General features: G+C 46.2%; 1 protein-coding gene across 1 annotated transcript in view; it reads right to left on the bottom strand.

Moving 5' to 3' along the window:
• The window catches only part of OLA1 (Obg like ATPase 1), a 315,794-nt gene that overhangs the window by 262,695 nt on the left and 37,290 nt on the right, over positions 1 to 15,809 (bottom strand). The gene's annotated exons all lie outside the window — the stretch shown is intronic.

Raw genomic sequence — 15,809 nt, 5'->3', positions numbered from 1 at the left:
TTGAGATATTTCCAGGCGACAAGCAGAATGGCCTTTCCGATTTTTACATTTGGACACTAAATCATTTGACGTCTATAATTGTGTAAAAGGTTAGGCTCTACTGGTATCCTAGTAAATGCTAACTATCCCACCAGGAAGGCATTATGGAAATGACAGCACAGGACCGGACCCTCTGCTGCTGAGCCCACAAATCTGTCTTCGTGATTATCGGTGTGTAAACCAGGCTATGACCATTCAGTAGTTTAGTGAAACACTCACAGTAATTCAGTGCCATTTAAAGAGACCTAATCAGCTGCTTTTGAAAGAGATGTGAGACGAATTAAAGGTGCATCGTATAACTAGGAACTGCATACAATTACAGAGAGTGAGAGGCATACACACAGCTTTTGTGAAGCAGAGGTACAACATTCTCCAATGTATAGGACGCACGTTGAAGTTGGGTGCATAGAATATGATAAGTAAAATATGGTAAAAACTCAGAAATATGCCACTTGTGGCGGTTTATAACAATACATATGGATCCCCAAAAGTATTAAAAAGGTCCAAAGCACAGCAGACCCAACAGGATTCTATAGGATTGCCATGTTACCGCATACAGCAGGCTCTGGAATGGTAGATGGCATTGACTACAGAAGCATATGGGCTTATGGCAAAAAAAAAAAAAAAAAAATCAGTGGAGGGGGGAGGGGGGGGGGGGGGATCCACAGGATCAGCAGTTGAATAGGGGTGGGATGTATTGCACTTGACACAATCCGCCCCTATTCCATGTCTCCTTCATTCTGATGGTAGCTTGTGTTGAATTGAATGTGCCCACATATGTCCAAATACAGACACAACCTGTCCATATGTAAGAATGGGCAAAATTCATGTTTGTACACAAAGCCGATGTTTACTAACGCGGCAGACTGCGCTTGTGCCGCAATCACACGCCACGGCATCTTTGCAATGCCGCTCGCAGTGAGATTGACAGGAATAGATAGTCTGAGGAAGGTAACGGGGAGTGGCAGAAAACATGCAGGCATTATCGTTTTCGGGGAGTTTATCCACCTTCAGCTGTGATCGTGTACATAGAGAAACATGGCACCGGCATGTCCACAGACTCACTTGAGACACAGAGAGACGCTTCTTCCTCATGTCATAACGTAGAGAAGCACTCCCTCCACATGTTAAAACATGCAGACACTCCAATATGTCATAACGTAGCTACACTCCTTCCTCACGTCATAACAGACACTCCTTCCTCACGTCATAACGTAGCGACACGCCTTCCTCACGTCATAACGTAGAGACGCGCCTTCCTCACGTCATAACAGAGACACTCCTTCCTCATGTCATAACGTACAGAGACACTCCTTCCACATGTTATAACATGCAGACACTACAATATGTTATAACGTAGCGACACTCCTTCCTCACGTCATAACGTACAGAAGCACTCCTTCCACATGTTATATCATGCAGACACTCCCATATGTCATAACGTAGCAACACTCCTTCCTCACGTCATAACGTAGAGACACTCCTTCCTCATGTCATAACGTAGAGACACTCCTTCCTCACGGCATAACAGAGACACTCCTTCCTCATGTCATAACGTACAGAGACGCTCCTTCCTCACGTCATAACAGAGACACTCCTTCCTCATGTCATAACGTACAGAGACACTCCTTCCACACGTTATAACATGCAGACACTCCAATATGTTATAACGTAGCGACACTCCTTCCTCACATCATAACGTAGAGATGCTCCTTCCTCACGTCATAACGTAGAAACGCGCCTTCCTCACGTCATAACGTAGAAACGCGCCTTCCTCACGTCATAACGTAGAGACGCGCCTTCCTCACGTCATAACGTAGAGACGCGCCTTCTTCACGTCATAACGTAGACACGCCTTCCTCACGTCATAACGTAGAGACACACCTTCCTCACGTCATAACGTAGAGACACACCTTCCTCACGTCATAACGTAGAGACACACCTTCCTCACGTCATAACGTAGAGACACGCCTTCCTCACGTCATAACGTAGAGACACGCCTTCCTCACGTCTTAACGTAGAGACACGCCTTCCTCACGTCTTAACGTAGAGACGCACGTTCCTCACGTCTTAACGTAGAGACGCACGTTCCTCACGTCTTAACGTAGAGATGCACGTTCCTCATGTCATAACGTAGCAACACGCCTTCCTCACGTCATAACGTAGAGACGCACGTTCCTCATGTCATAACATAGCGACACGCCTTCCTCATGTCATAACGTAGCGACACGCCTTCCTCATGTCATAAAATAGAGACACTCCTTCCTCATGTCATAACAGAGACACTCTTCTAATATGTCATGAAACAGACATTTCTCCCATACGTAATATACATGGAAACAAATTCTAATATGTCATAATACACAGAGACCACAATGACATATCTTCCATACCCCCCCAACAGAACATTATAGACAGTCTCGCAATCCTTTACTTGTAAAAAAAAAAAAGTGAGAAAAAAAAAATCTCTGGTTACTCAGAAAATAATTCAGATTTTGCTTTAATTAGTTACAACTAATATACAATTGTAGATCTGATTTTCTTTAATAAATAATGTCACTCCCTTATCCTGGCAGCATTGTCAGAGAACAGAAGATCCAATTGACGCCAACCACAACCGAGCCCGCAATTGTGGAGACAAGCCTACTATTTCTGCACAGTGCAAGATCATTTTTATTCACTGCTTTCCGCCTGCAGTAATATGTAATACAACAGTCTCATTTGCTTTCCATATGTGGATATAAGAAAAAAAAAACACATAAAAAAAACACCACCTAACTCCGACAGCTTAGCATCATGCAATTCTTAATAGAAAGGCTTTGATAAGGTAGGATACTATATTATAGTGAAGGAACTAGCACTGCATGGCAGCCCCTAGGGAGAAAATAGGATATAAAGAAAGCAACAATCATTCCATAACTGCCACTACTGTAAACCTCTTTCCGACAAACTAAATAAAGATAGCATTGAAATCATTTGAAAGAGAGGGGAGCTTACAGAGACTAAACTCCTTACTGCAGTCTAACATCACAACGAAATTGTACCGGCTTTACACTGTGAAATATAGTAGGAGTTTATGGTCTATTTATTTTCCTATAAATGCAGAGAAAACCTATGTGAAGCCGTTATTCTCTCTCGCCTCTTTCTGAAAAGCCATAAAACAGTTCTGTTAAACACAGGCCCCGTCAGGTCACAACTGTGTATCACTGGACTGCTTAAGGTCTTGTGCAAACATTTGGCGCTTTCCAGTTACGGATGCCTGAAAGAGGCTATAAAGATAGGATAAATGGCGTCTTGTGTACAGTCCCACCATCCCAGAATTATAGACTGACAATCATTGTATTATTAACAGTGTAGTGCACAATGTGAGTTACAGTACACAAGCATATCTACATTTTCATGTGTTCTAAACATTTTCAGTAAGTCTACGTGTGTTATTGAATATAGGAAACAATAAAAGCCGTACAAATCTATTTCATTTCCACCTCTATGTGGTACAAGGGAACATTAGCAATGATGCTGGGCATCTGTTTGTAGACACTGTAGGGGGGATATTTATCAAAGCTTGGAGAGAGATAAAGTTGTGAGAGATAAAGTACCAACCAATCAGCTCCTAACTTCCGGTCATTTTTCTAACACAGGCAGAAGCTGTCTAGTACTTCTATCTCTCTTTTCTTTTTTCTCTCTGAGCTTTAATAAATACCCCCCTTAGTGCCCATTGCTTTCAATTAAATACCGCCGTAAGATCTCCAGCTCACATTGGAAGTGAGGGGGAAGACGGGGGAACAAGTTAAATGTATGAACCTTGTTTCATATAGGAAAGTTTGACACAATCTTTTCACAGTATATATAGGGAACACTAAAATAACACATCCTAGATCTGATTGAATAAAATATTCTTATTAAATACTTTGTTCTTTACATAGTTGAATGTGCTGACAACAAAATCACACAAAAATTATCAATGGAAATCAAATTTATTAACCCATGGAGGTCTGGATTTGGAGTCACACTCAAAATTAAAGTGGAAAAACACACTACAGGCTGATCCAACTTTGATGTAATGTCCTTAAAACAAGTCAAAATGAGGCTCAGTAGTGTGTGTGGCCTCCACGTGCCTGTATGACCTCCCTACAACGCCTGGTCATGCTCCTGATGAGGTGGCGGATGGTCCCTGAGGGATCTCCTCCCAGACCTGGACTAAAGCATCCGCCAACTCCTGGACAGTCTGTGGTGCAACTGTGGTGCATCTGTTGGTGGATGGAGCGAGACATGATGTCCCAGATGTGCTCAATTTGATTCAGGTCTGGGGAACGGGCGGGCCAGTCCATAGCATCAATGCCTTAGTCTTGCAGGAACTGCTGACACACTACAGCCACATGAGTTCTAGCATTGTCTTGCGTTAGGAGGAACCCAAGGCCAACCGCACCAGCATATGGTCTCACAAGGGGTCTGAGGATCTCATCTCGGTACCCAATGGCAGTCAGGCTACCTCTGGCGAGCACATGGAGGGCTGTGTGGCCCCCCAAAGAAATGCCACCCCACACTATTACTGACCCACTGCCAAACCGGTCATGCTGGAGGATGTTGCAGGCAGCAGAACGTTCTCCTTGGCGTCTCCAGACTCTGTCACGTCTGTCACATGTGCTCAGTGAGAACCTGCTTTCATCTGTGAAGAGCACAGGGCGCCAGTGGCGAATTTGCCAATCTTGGTGTTCTCTGGCAAATGCCAAACGTCCTGCACGGTGTTGGGCTGCAAGCACAACCCCCACCTGTGGACGTCGGGCCCTCATACCACCCTCATTGAGTCTGTTTCTGATCGTTTGAGTAGACACATGCACATTTGTGGCTTGCTGGAGGTCATTTTTCAGGGCTCTGGCAGTGCTCCTCCTGTTCCTCCTTGCACAAAGGCAGAGGTAGCGGTCCTGCTGCTGGGTTGTTGCCCTCCTACGGCCTCCTCCACGTCTCCTGATGTACTGGCCTGTCTGCTGGTAGCGCCTCCATGCTCTGGACACTACGCTGACAGACACAGCAAACCTTCTTGCCACAGCTCGCATTGATGTGCCATCCTGGATGAGCTGCACTACCTGAGCCACTTGTGTGGGTTGTAGACTCCGTCTCATGCTACCACTAGAGTGAAAGCACCGCCAGCTTTCAAAAGTGACCAAAACATCAGCCAGAAAGCATAGGAGCTGAGAAGTGGTCTGTGGTCACCACCTGCAGAACAACTCCTTTATTGGCGGTGTCTTGCTAATTGCCTATCATTTCCACCTGTTGTCTATTCCATTTGCACAACAGCATGTGAAATTTATTGTCAATCAGTGTTGCTTCCTAAGTGGACAGTTTGATTTCACAGAAGTGAAATTGGAGTTACATTGTGTTGTTTAAGTGTTCCCTTGATTTTTTTGAGGAGTGTGTGTGTGTGTGTGTGTGTGTGTGTGTGTGTGTGTGTGTGTGTGTGTGTGTGTGTATATATATATATATATATATACACACACATACAAACATACACACACTGTATATCTACCGAGAGAGCCAAGTATCACATTAAAATTAATAAATCCTTGCTAGAAGTACAAACAAATGCCAGAGTTCACATGGAGTCTCCATTATCAATGAGAGAATGTATAGTCTCACCAGAGTATTCAAATAAATATCCCCAGTGTTACTCTCTAATGAAAATGTAGCTGTTCACTTAAACTGCAATCGCTGTATAGCTAGCAAACGTGTATAGCTCAATAGATGGCATTACAGGGGAGAGCGCTCCAGTAGAGGTCCCAAAAGCCAGCAATCAGCTGGTGATCAAATGGCAATCGGCACTCCGGCAGTATACTGTACGATACACAGCGGGGTGGGGGCCCGGGGTCTCTATGATGAAGGTGCTAAACAGGGTCCTGTCTCCTCCGTACCTTCAACGCGTTTCTCCGCAAGTAGTACTTGCAGAAGTGTTTATTCTACCCTATGTACCAACTTCACCTAATTTTATTTTGTAATTGGTTTTTGGGAGAGAGAAGTGGCCGTCTCTCTTTGGTGTGCAGCAACTAACTATTATACTGGTGTACACTGCCTTGCTAAAGTATTCACCCCCCTTTGCATTTTTCATGTTTTGTTGCCTCACAACCTGGAATTAAAATGGATCGTTTCAAGGTTTGCATAATTTCATTCACAGAACATGGCTACAACTTTTAAGATTTTTTTTTTTTTTTGTAAAGCAAACAAATAGGACAAAATAACAGAAAACTTCAGCGTGCACAAATATTCACCCCCCTAAAGTCATTACTTTGTAGAGCCACCTTTTGTGGCAATTACAGCTGCAAGGCGCTTTGGATAAGTCTCTATGAGCATGTCACTGGGATTTTTGCCCATTCCTCAAGGCAAAGCTCCTTCAGGTTGGATGGTTTCCGCTTGTGAACAGCAATCTTCAAGTCTGACCACAGATTCTCAATTGGATTGAGATCTGGGCTTTGACTAGGCCATTCCAACACAGTTAAATGTTTCCCCTTAAACCACTCGAGTGTTGCTTTAGCAGTATGCTTCAGGTCATTGTCCTGCTGGAAGGTGAACCTCCGTCTCAGACTCAAATCACAGGCAGACTGAAACAGGTTTTGCTCAAGAATATCCCTGTATTTAGCACCATCCATCTTTCCCTCGACTCAAAACAGTTTCCCAGTCCCTGCTGCTGAAAAACATCCCCACAGCATGATGCTGCCACCACCATGTTTCACTGTGGGGATGGTGTTCTTGGGGTGATGGGATGTGTTGGGTTTGTGCAAGACATGGCGTTTTCCTTGGTGGCCGAAAAGTTCTGTTTTAGTCTCATCTGACCAGAGCACCTTCCTCCATACATTTGGGGAGTCGTCCACATGCCTTTTGGCAAACTCAAAACGTGCCTTATTATTTTTAACACTAAGTAATGGCATTTTTCTGGTCACTCTTCCATAAAGCCCAGCTCTATGGAGTGTACGGTTTGTTGTGGTCACATGCGCAGATACACCAGTCTCTGCTGTGGAACTCTGCAGCTCCTTCAGGGTTACCTTTAGTCTCTGTGCTGCCTCTCTGATTAATGCCCTCCTTGCCCGGTCTGTCAGTTTTGGTTGCCGGCCCTCTCTTGGCAGGTTTTATGTGGTACCATGTTCTTTCCATTTGAAGATGATGGATTTGATGGTGCTCCGGGGGATCATCAAAGATTTGGATATTGTTTTATAACCCAACCCTGACTTGTACTTCTCAACAACTTTGTCCCTGACTTGTTTGGAGAGCTCCTTGGTCTTCATGGTGTGATGCTTCTTGCTTAGTGGTGTTGCAGCCTCTGGGGCCTTTCAGAAAAGGTGATTTTATACTGACAGATCAGGTGACACTTATATTGCACACAGGTGGACTTCATTTCACTAATTACGTGACTTCAGAAGGTAATTGGATGCACCAGAACTTTTTTGAGGGGCTTCATAGCAAAGGGGGTGAATACATATGCACATTTTCACATTTTTATTATATACATTTTTCTCATTTCACTTCACCAACTTAGACTATTTTGTGCATATCCATCACATAAAATTCAGATAAAAAAAAATTAAATTACAGGTTGTAATGTAACAAAATAGGTAAAAAGCCAAGGGGGTGAATACTTTAGCAACTGTATAATAGTGCACATTTCCACTTGGCACTTGGGATATTTCTGACATAGCCATGGCCTGGCGTGGTTGTTCCAGAGTTATGAGCACATGAAGAAAGGAGCAAAGAAAAAATTTCATTTGTACCTTGATAAAATCATGTTACATTGCAGATTTAAAATGTGCGGAGAAAGAGTTAGTGCTGGACTAGTTAGTAATTCTACATTTTAGTGTGAAAAACAAAAGCCACCCAACATTTGTTCTCTACCTGCAAAAAAAAAAAATTAAACAAAAAAAAAATGCATTTTGCACCCCTTGCCCTCCAAAATGGTTTGTTCCAGGAGCAAATTACTCCTCTTTTACTCATTTTTTCTTTATTTGCTCCTAATTCTGAACCTGATCCACTGTGTCTGTAAGTTTAATAACTGATTGTTAAGTACCTTCTCCTATATAGAAAGGACAGCTTCATGTTAGTCCAGAGAAGTTTTTGCATACTATATGTTATACTGCTCAGAATCTTGGCATAAAGACCAGTCTACTTCGCTATTAAGTGTGTATCATGTAACATGCACAAGGAATATTACGGTGAGGAGCTGTATGGTTTTGCCTTATTTGCGCAGCCCAGGTCTTGCCGCTAGGCAGCAAAAAGTGCAGAAAGTAGCAGCACACTTGAAATCAAGCATAAGCACTGCAAACACATAAGTGGATAAACACAGCTTACATAGAAAATGCAGTGCGGCGCTGTGTAAGGGTAGGAATTGTTACATCTGGTGAAGGTAAATGCTGTAGACATAAAATCCGGAAATTGTTATGGATGTATAAGCAGAGACCGGCAACCTGAAGCACTCTAGCTGTCACAGAAACACAGGTCCCAGAATGTCCCACCAGCCACAAGCTAGTACCTTCATTACAACAGCTGGAGGGCACAGGTGGCTTACCCTCTTGTCAGCTGTGGTACTGGCAGGGTACTCAGAGACTTGTAGTTCTACAGTAGCTTGCAGAGGTACACACCATGTTGCCACTTCAGCTGCTGCCATGCTATGGGTGCGATTCAATTAGCACAGTGGCGTCAAAACTTTGTGCCATATTAAAAATTACTTTGAACGGAGGGCAACAATTTTCTATCAAGTTAACCTACCAGCAATTAGGTAAGGGCACTTTGCCGAGTTAGTCTATTCCATAAACTAATAAAATATGTAAAAAAAATAAGATTTTACTTACCGATAAATCTATTTCTCGTAGTCCGTAGTGGATGCTGGGACTCAGTCAGGACCATGGGATTAGCGGCTCCGCAGGAGACAGGGCACAAAAATAAAAGCTTTAGGACTAGGTGGTGTGCACTGGCTCCTCCCCCTATGACCCTCCTCCAAGCCTCAGTTAGGATACTGTGCCCGGACGAGCGTACACAATAAGGAAGGATTTTGAATCCCGGGTAAGACTCATACCAGCCACACCAATCACACCGTACAACTTGTGATCTGAACCCAGTTAACAGTATGACAAACGTAGGAGCCTCTGAACAGACGGCTCACAACAATAACAACCCGATTTTTTTGTAACAATAACTATGTACAAGTATTGCAGACAATCCGCACTTGGGATGGGCGCCCAGCATCCACTACGGACTACGAGAAATAGATTTATCGGTAAGTAAAATCTTATTTTCTCTGACGTCCTAGTGGATGCTGGGACTCCGTCAGGACCATGGGGATTATAAAAAAGCTCCCAAACGGGCGGGAGAGTGCGGATGACTCTGCAGCACCGAATGAGAGAACTCCAGGTCCTCTTTAGCCAGGGTATCAAATTTGTAGAATTTTACAAACGTGTTCTCCCCCGACCACGTAGCTGCTCGGCAGAGTTGTAATGCCGAGACCCCTCGGGCAGCCGCCCAAGATGAGCCCACCTTCCTTGTGGAATGGGCCTTGATAGATTTAGGCTGTGGCAGGCCTGCCACAGAATGTGCAAGTTGAATTGTGCTACAAATCCAACGAGCAATCGTCTGCTTAGAAGCAGGAGCACCCAGCTTGTTGGGTGCATACAGTATAAACAGCGAGTCAGATTTTCTGACTCCAGCCGTCCTTGAAATATATATTTTCAATGCCCTGACAACGTCCAGCAACTTGGAATCCTCCAAATCGCTAGTAGCCGCAGGCACCACAATAGGCTGGTTCAAGTGAAACGCTGTAACCACCTTAGGCAGAAACTGAGGACGCGTCCGCAGTTCTGCCCTGTCCGAATGGAAAATCAGATATGGGCTTTTATACGATAAAGCCGCCAATTCTGACACTCTCCTGGCTGAAGCCAGGGCCAGTAGCATGGTTACTTTCCATGTAAGATATTTCAAATCCACCGATTTGAGTGGCTCAAACCAATGGGATTTGAGAAAATCCAAAACTACATTAAGATCCCACGGAGCCACTGGGGGCACAACCGGGGGCTGTATATGTAGTACTCCTTTTACAAAAGTCTGGACTTCAGGAACTGAAGCCAATTCTTTCTGGAAGAAAATCGACAGGGCCGAAATTTGAACCTTAATGGACCCTAATTTGAGGCCCATAGACAATCCTGTTTGCAGGAAATGTAGGAATCGACCCAGTTGAAATTCCTCCGTCGGGGCCTTCCTGGCCTCACACCACGCAACATATTTTCTCCAAATGCGGTGATAATGTTGTGCAGTCACCTCCTTCCTGGCTTTTACCAGGGTAGGGATGACCTCTTCCGGAATGCCTTTTTCCCTTAGAATTCGGCGTTCAACCGCCATGCCGTCAAACGCAGCCGCGGTAAGTCTTGGAATAGACACGGTCCCTGCTGAAGCAGGTCCCGTCTTAGAGGTAGAGGCCACGGATCTTCCGTGAGCATCTCCTGAAGTTCCGGGTACCAAGTTCTTCTTGGCCAATCCGGAGCCACGAGTATCGTTCTTACTCCCCTTTGCCGTATAATTCTCAGTACTTTTGGTATGAGAGGCAGAGGAGGAAACACATACACTGACTGGAACACCCACGGTGTTACCAGAGCGTCCACAGCTATTGCCTGAGGGTCTCTTGACCTGGCGCAATACCTGTCCAGTTTTTTGTTGAGGCGGGACGCCATCATATCCACCTTTGGTTTTTCCCAACGGTTCACAATCATGTGGAAGACTTCTGGATGAAGTCCCCACTCTCCCGGGTGTAGATCGTGTCTGCTGAGGAAGTCCGCTTCCCAGTTGTCCACTCCCGGAATGAACACTGCTGACAGTGCTATCACATGATCTTCCGCCCAGCGAAGAATCCTTGCAGCTTCTGCCATTGCCCTCCTGCTTCTTGTGCCGCCCTGTCTGTTTACGTGGGCGACTGCCGTGATGTTGTCCGACTGGATCAACACCGGCTGACCCTGAAGCAGGGGTTTTGCCAGGCTTAGAGCATTGTAAATCGCTCTTAGCTCCAGTATATTTATGTGAAGAGACATCTCCAGGCTTGACCACACTCCCTGGAAGTTTCTTCCCTGTGTGACCGCTCCCCAGCCTCTCAGACTGGCATCCGTGGTCACCAGGACCCAGTCCTGTATGCCGAATCTGCGGCCCTCTAACAGATGAGCACTCTGCAACCACCACAGAAGAGACACCCTTGTCCGTGGAGACAAAGTTATCCGCTGATGCATCTGCAGATGCGATCCGGACCATTTGTCCAGCAGATCCCACTGAAAAGTTCGTGCGTGGAATCTGCCGAATGGAATCGCTTCGTAAGAAGCCACCATTTTTCCCAGGACTCTTGTGCATTGATGCACAGACACTTTTCCTGGTTTTAGGAGGTTCCTGACAAGTTCGGATAACTCCCTGGCTTTCTCCTCCGGAAGAAACACCTTTTTCTGAACCGTGTCCAGAATCATTCCCAGGAACAGCAGACGTGTCGTCGGGGTAAATTGAGATTTTGGAAAATTCAGAATCCACCCGTGCTGTTGCAGCACTACTTGGGTTAGTGCTACTACGTCCCCCAGCTGTTCTCTGGACCTTGCCCTTATCAGGAGATCGTCCAAGTAAGGGATAATTAATACGCCTTTTCTTCGCAGAAGAAACATCATTTCGGCCATTACCTTGGTAAAGACCCGAGGTGCCGTGGACAATCCAAACGGCAGCGTCTGAAACTGATAATGACAGTTTTGCACCACGAACCTGAGGTACCCTTGATGTGAAGGGCAAATTGGGACATGCAGGTAAGCATCCTTGATGTCCAGGGACACCATAAAGTCCCCTTCTTCCAGATTCGCTATCACTGCTCTGAGTGACTCCATCTTGAACTTGAATTTTTGTATGTACAGGTTCAAAGATTTCAGATTTAGAATAGGTCTTACCGAGCCGTCCGGCTTCGGTACCACAATTAGTGTGGAATAATACCCCTTTCCCTGTTGTAGTAGGGGTACCTTGACTATCACCTGCTGAGAATACAGCTTGTGAATGGCTTCCAATACCGTCGCCCTGTCTGAGGGAGACGTTGGCAGAGCAGACTTTAGGAACCGGCGAGGGGGAGACTTCTCGAATTCCAACCTGTAACCCTGAGATACTACCTGCAGGATCCAGGGGTCCACCTGTGAGTGAGCCCACTGTGCGCTGAAATTCTTGAGTCGACCCCCCACCGCCCCTGAGTCCGCTTGTAAAGCCCCAACGTCATGCTGAGGGCTTTGCAGAAGCCGGGGAGGGCTTCTGCTCCTGGGAGGGAGCTGCTTGGTGCACTCTCTTACCCTTTCCTTTGCCTCGGGGCAGATATGACTGTCCTTTTGCCCGCTTGTTCTTATAGGAACGAAAGGACTGCGGCTGAAAAGACGGTGTCTTTTTCTGTTGGGAGGGGACCTGAGGTAAAAAGGTGGATTTCCCGGCTGTTGCCGTGGCCACCAAATCCGATAGACCGACCCCAAATAATTCCTCCCCTTTATACGGCAATACTTCCATATGCCGTTTGGAATCCGCATCACCTGACCACTGTCGCGTCCATAAACTTCTTCTGGCAGATATGGACATCGCACTTACTCTCGATGCCAGAGTGCAAATATCCCTCTGAGCATCTCGCATATAAAGAAAAGCATCCTTTAATTGCTCTATAGTCAATAAAATACTGTCCCTATCCAGGGTATCAATATTTTCAGTCAGGGAATCCGACCAAACCACCCCAGCACTGCACATCCATGCAGAGGCGATGGCTGGTCGCAGTATAACACCAGTATGAGTGTATATACTTTTCAGGGTAGTTTCCAGCCTCCTATCAGCTGGATCCTTGAGGGCGGCCGTTTCAGGAGACGGTAACGCCACTTGTTTTGATAAGCGTGTGAGTGCCTTATCCACCCTAGGGGGTGTTTCCCAGCGCGCCCTAACCTCTGGCGGGAAAGGATATAATGCCAATAACTTCTTTGAAATTAGCAGTTTTCTATCGGGGTTAACCCACGCTTCATCACACACTTCATTCAATTCCTCTGATTCAGGAAAAACTACAGGTAGTTTTTTCAGACCCCACATAATACCCCTTTTTGTGGTACTTGCAGTATCAGAGATATGCAAAGCCTCCTTCATTGCCGTGATCATATAACGTGTGGCCCTACTGGAAAATACGTTCGTTTCTTCACCGTCGACACTAGATTCGGTGTCCGTGTCTGGGTCTGTGTCGACCGACTGAGGTAAAGGGCGTTTTACAGCCCCTGACGGTGTCTGAGACGCCTGGACAGGTACTAGCTGGTTTGCCGGCCGTCTCATGTCGTCAACTGATTTTTGTAACGTGCTGACATTATCACGTAATTCCATAAACAAAGCCATCCATTCCGGTGTCGACTCCCTAGGGGGTGACATCACCATTACCGGCAATTGCTCCGCCTCCACACCAGCATCGTCCTCATACATGTCGACACACACGTACCGACACACAGCAGACACACAGGGAATGCTCTTATCGAAGACAGGACCCCACTAGCCCTTTGGGGAGACAGAGGGAGAGTTTGCCAGCACACACCCAAGCGCTATAAATATATAGGAACAACCCTACAGAAGTGTTGTTTCCTTTATAGCAGCTTAATATATCAATATCGCCAAAAAAGTGCCTCCCCTCTCTGTTTTTTTACCCTGTTTCTGTAGTGCAGTGCAGGGGAGAGTCCTGGGAGCCTTCCTCGCAGCGGAGCTGTGCAGGAAAATGGCGCTGTGTGCTGAGGAGATAGGCCCCGCCCCTTATTTCGGCGGGCTCTTCTCCCGATGTTTGTGAGACCTGGCAGGGGTTAAATACATCCATATAGCCCCAGGGGCTATATGTGATGTATTTTTAGCCAGAACAAGGTATTATCATTGCTGCCCAGGGCGCCCCCCCCAGCGCCCTGCACCCTCAGTGACCGCTGGTGTGAAGTGTGCTGACAACAATGGCGCACAGCTGCAGTGCTGTGCGCTACCTCATGAAGACTGAAAAGTCTTCTGCCGCCGGTTTCTGGACCTCTTCACTTTTCGGCATCTGCAAGGGGGTCGGCGGCGCGGCTCCGGGACCGGACTCCATGGCTGGGCCTGTGTTCGATCCCTCTGGAGCTAATGGTGTCCAGTAGCCTAAGAAGCCAATCCATCCTGCACGCAGGTGAGTTCACTTCTTCTCCCCTAAGTCCCTCGTTGCAGTGAGCCTGTTGCCAGCAGGACTCACTGAAAATAAAAAACCTAATAACTTTTTCTAAGCAGCTCTTTAGGAGAGCCACCTAGATTGCACCCTGCTCGGACGGGCACAAAAACCTAACTGAGGCTTGGAGGAGGGTCATAGGGGGAGGAGCCAGTGCACACCACCTAGTCCTAAAGCTTTTATTTTTGTGCCCTGTCTCCTGCGGAGCCGCTAATCCCATGGTCCTGACGGAGTCCCAGCATCCACTAGGACGTCAGAGAAATGTATTTAATGATTTTAAATTGCAATTTTACTGTGACAATATCCTGTATTAATGCGAACAGTAGCATTGTGACTTTAGCAGAATCCCTGGTCTATAGTCTTCTCAGAAACTATCCCTGGGTCCTATCCTCTCTCAGATATCGTCTGTGGTCTCTACCTTTCTCATATTATGGTCCCGGCCCTTATAGTTCTCAAATAATGACCGTGGTCTGTATTATTCCCAGGATTATGGTTCTGGCATCTCTCCTCCTTAAATACTGTCCCTGCTCCCTATTCCCCTCAGATAATGGCCCTGGCCGAACTCTCTCCTTCTTAGATTATGCCCTGACCCCCATCCTGCAGGATTCCTCCTCATATACAGTCCCCTGTGCCTATACTCCACAAGATAATGGCCCAATCAATAATCTAATCAAACTACCCCTGGTCTCTATTCTCATTAGATACTGACCTAGTCTCTATTCTTCTCAGGTAAGATGTTGTCTATGGTACATGGTATGTCCACCCTGTATCTTTGGCTGTGTTGGCGAGATGGCCTAGTAGTGGGGATAGGGCTGCTGCTTCCCCTCTGGGGGGACCCCGCAGGTCTGTCTATACTTATCTGTCTCTCAAGTAGGGTGGATAGAGCTCTCCTCACTGTCCCTCCCTGAGATCTATCGTAGTCACCGTGGCGGTGCAGGGGAGTAGCGGCACATTAAAAACTCAAAACTACGGACCGGTTGGTGGGCTGGATTGGAGCAGGTGGCAGGCCACGTTTTAACCCGCAAGCTGTAGTTTGGACACCAATGAATTAGCAGTTCGGCCACAATGTGCCCTTCTGGAAAGGCACATTGTGACCAACATCAAAGCTAAAGCTCCCAGGAAAACTAGCGATGCTTAGTCTATAATAGGCAGACAACCTCTCCAGCTTGTCACTTTTCACCAATTGCCTAGTGTTCCTGATTGCCTCATCCCTTATATGGACCCCAATGTCTCACAAAATGTACCATCCGTACAAACTGCCTGGACCTAGCATCAACAAACAAGGGTTCGGATATATAGGGCGGTATTCAAATGATATATCACACCCAATCTCCTTTCTAAAGTGATCCATGTAATCGCGCATAATCGAGCCCATAATTATCAGGTTTAGCTGCGTAAAGGGTTGGGAATAGCGAGCTGAAATGTTTATATCACGCACGTCAGCAGAAACAGAATGGGTGTGGAAGGGGGTGAAAAGAATTGAATACTGCCCATAGAGTCTTAGCATTTGTAAATCCCACCCCATTATTACTTCACCACCCAAGGTACTCAC

This window comes from Pseudophryne corroboree, chromosome 7 (assembly GCF_028390025.1).
Source record: "Pseudophryne corroboree isolate aPseCor3 chromosome 7, aPseCor3.hap2, whole genome shotgun sequence".
NCBI classification, from domain to species: Eukaryota; Metazoa; Chordata; class Amphibia; order Anura; family Myobatrachidae; genus Pseudophryne; species Pseudophryne corroboree.
The sequence above is the reverse complement of the archived record's forward strand: the minus strand, read 5'-3'. Positions and strand labels throughout refer to the sequence as shown.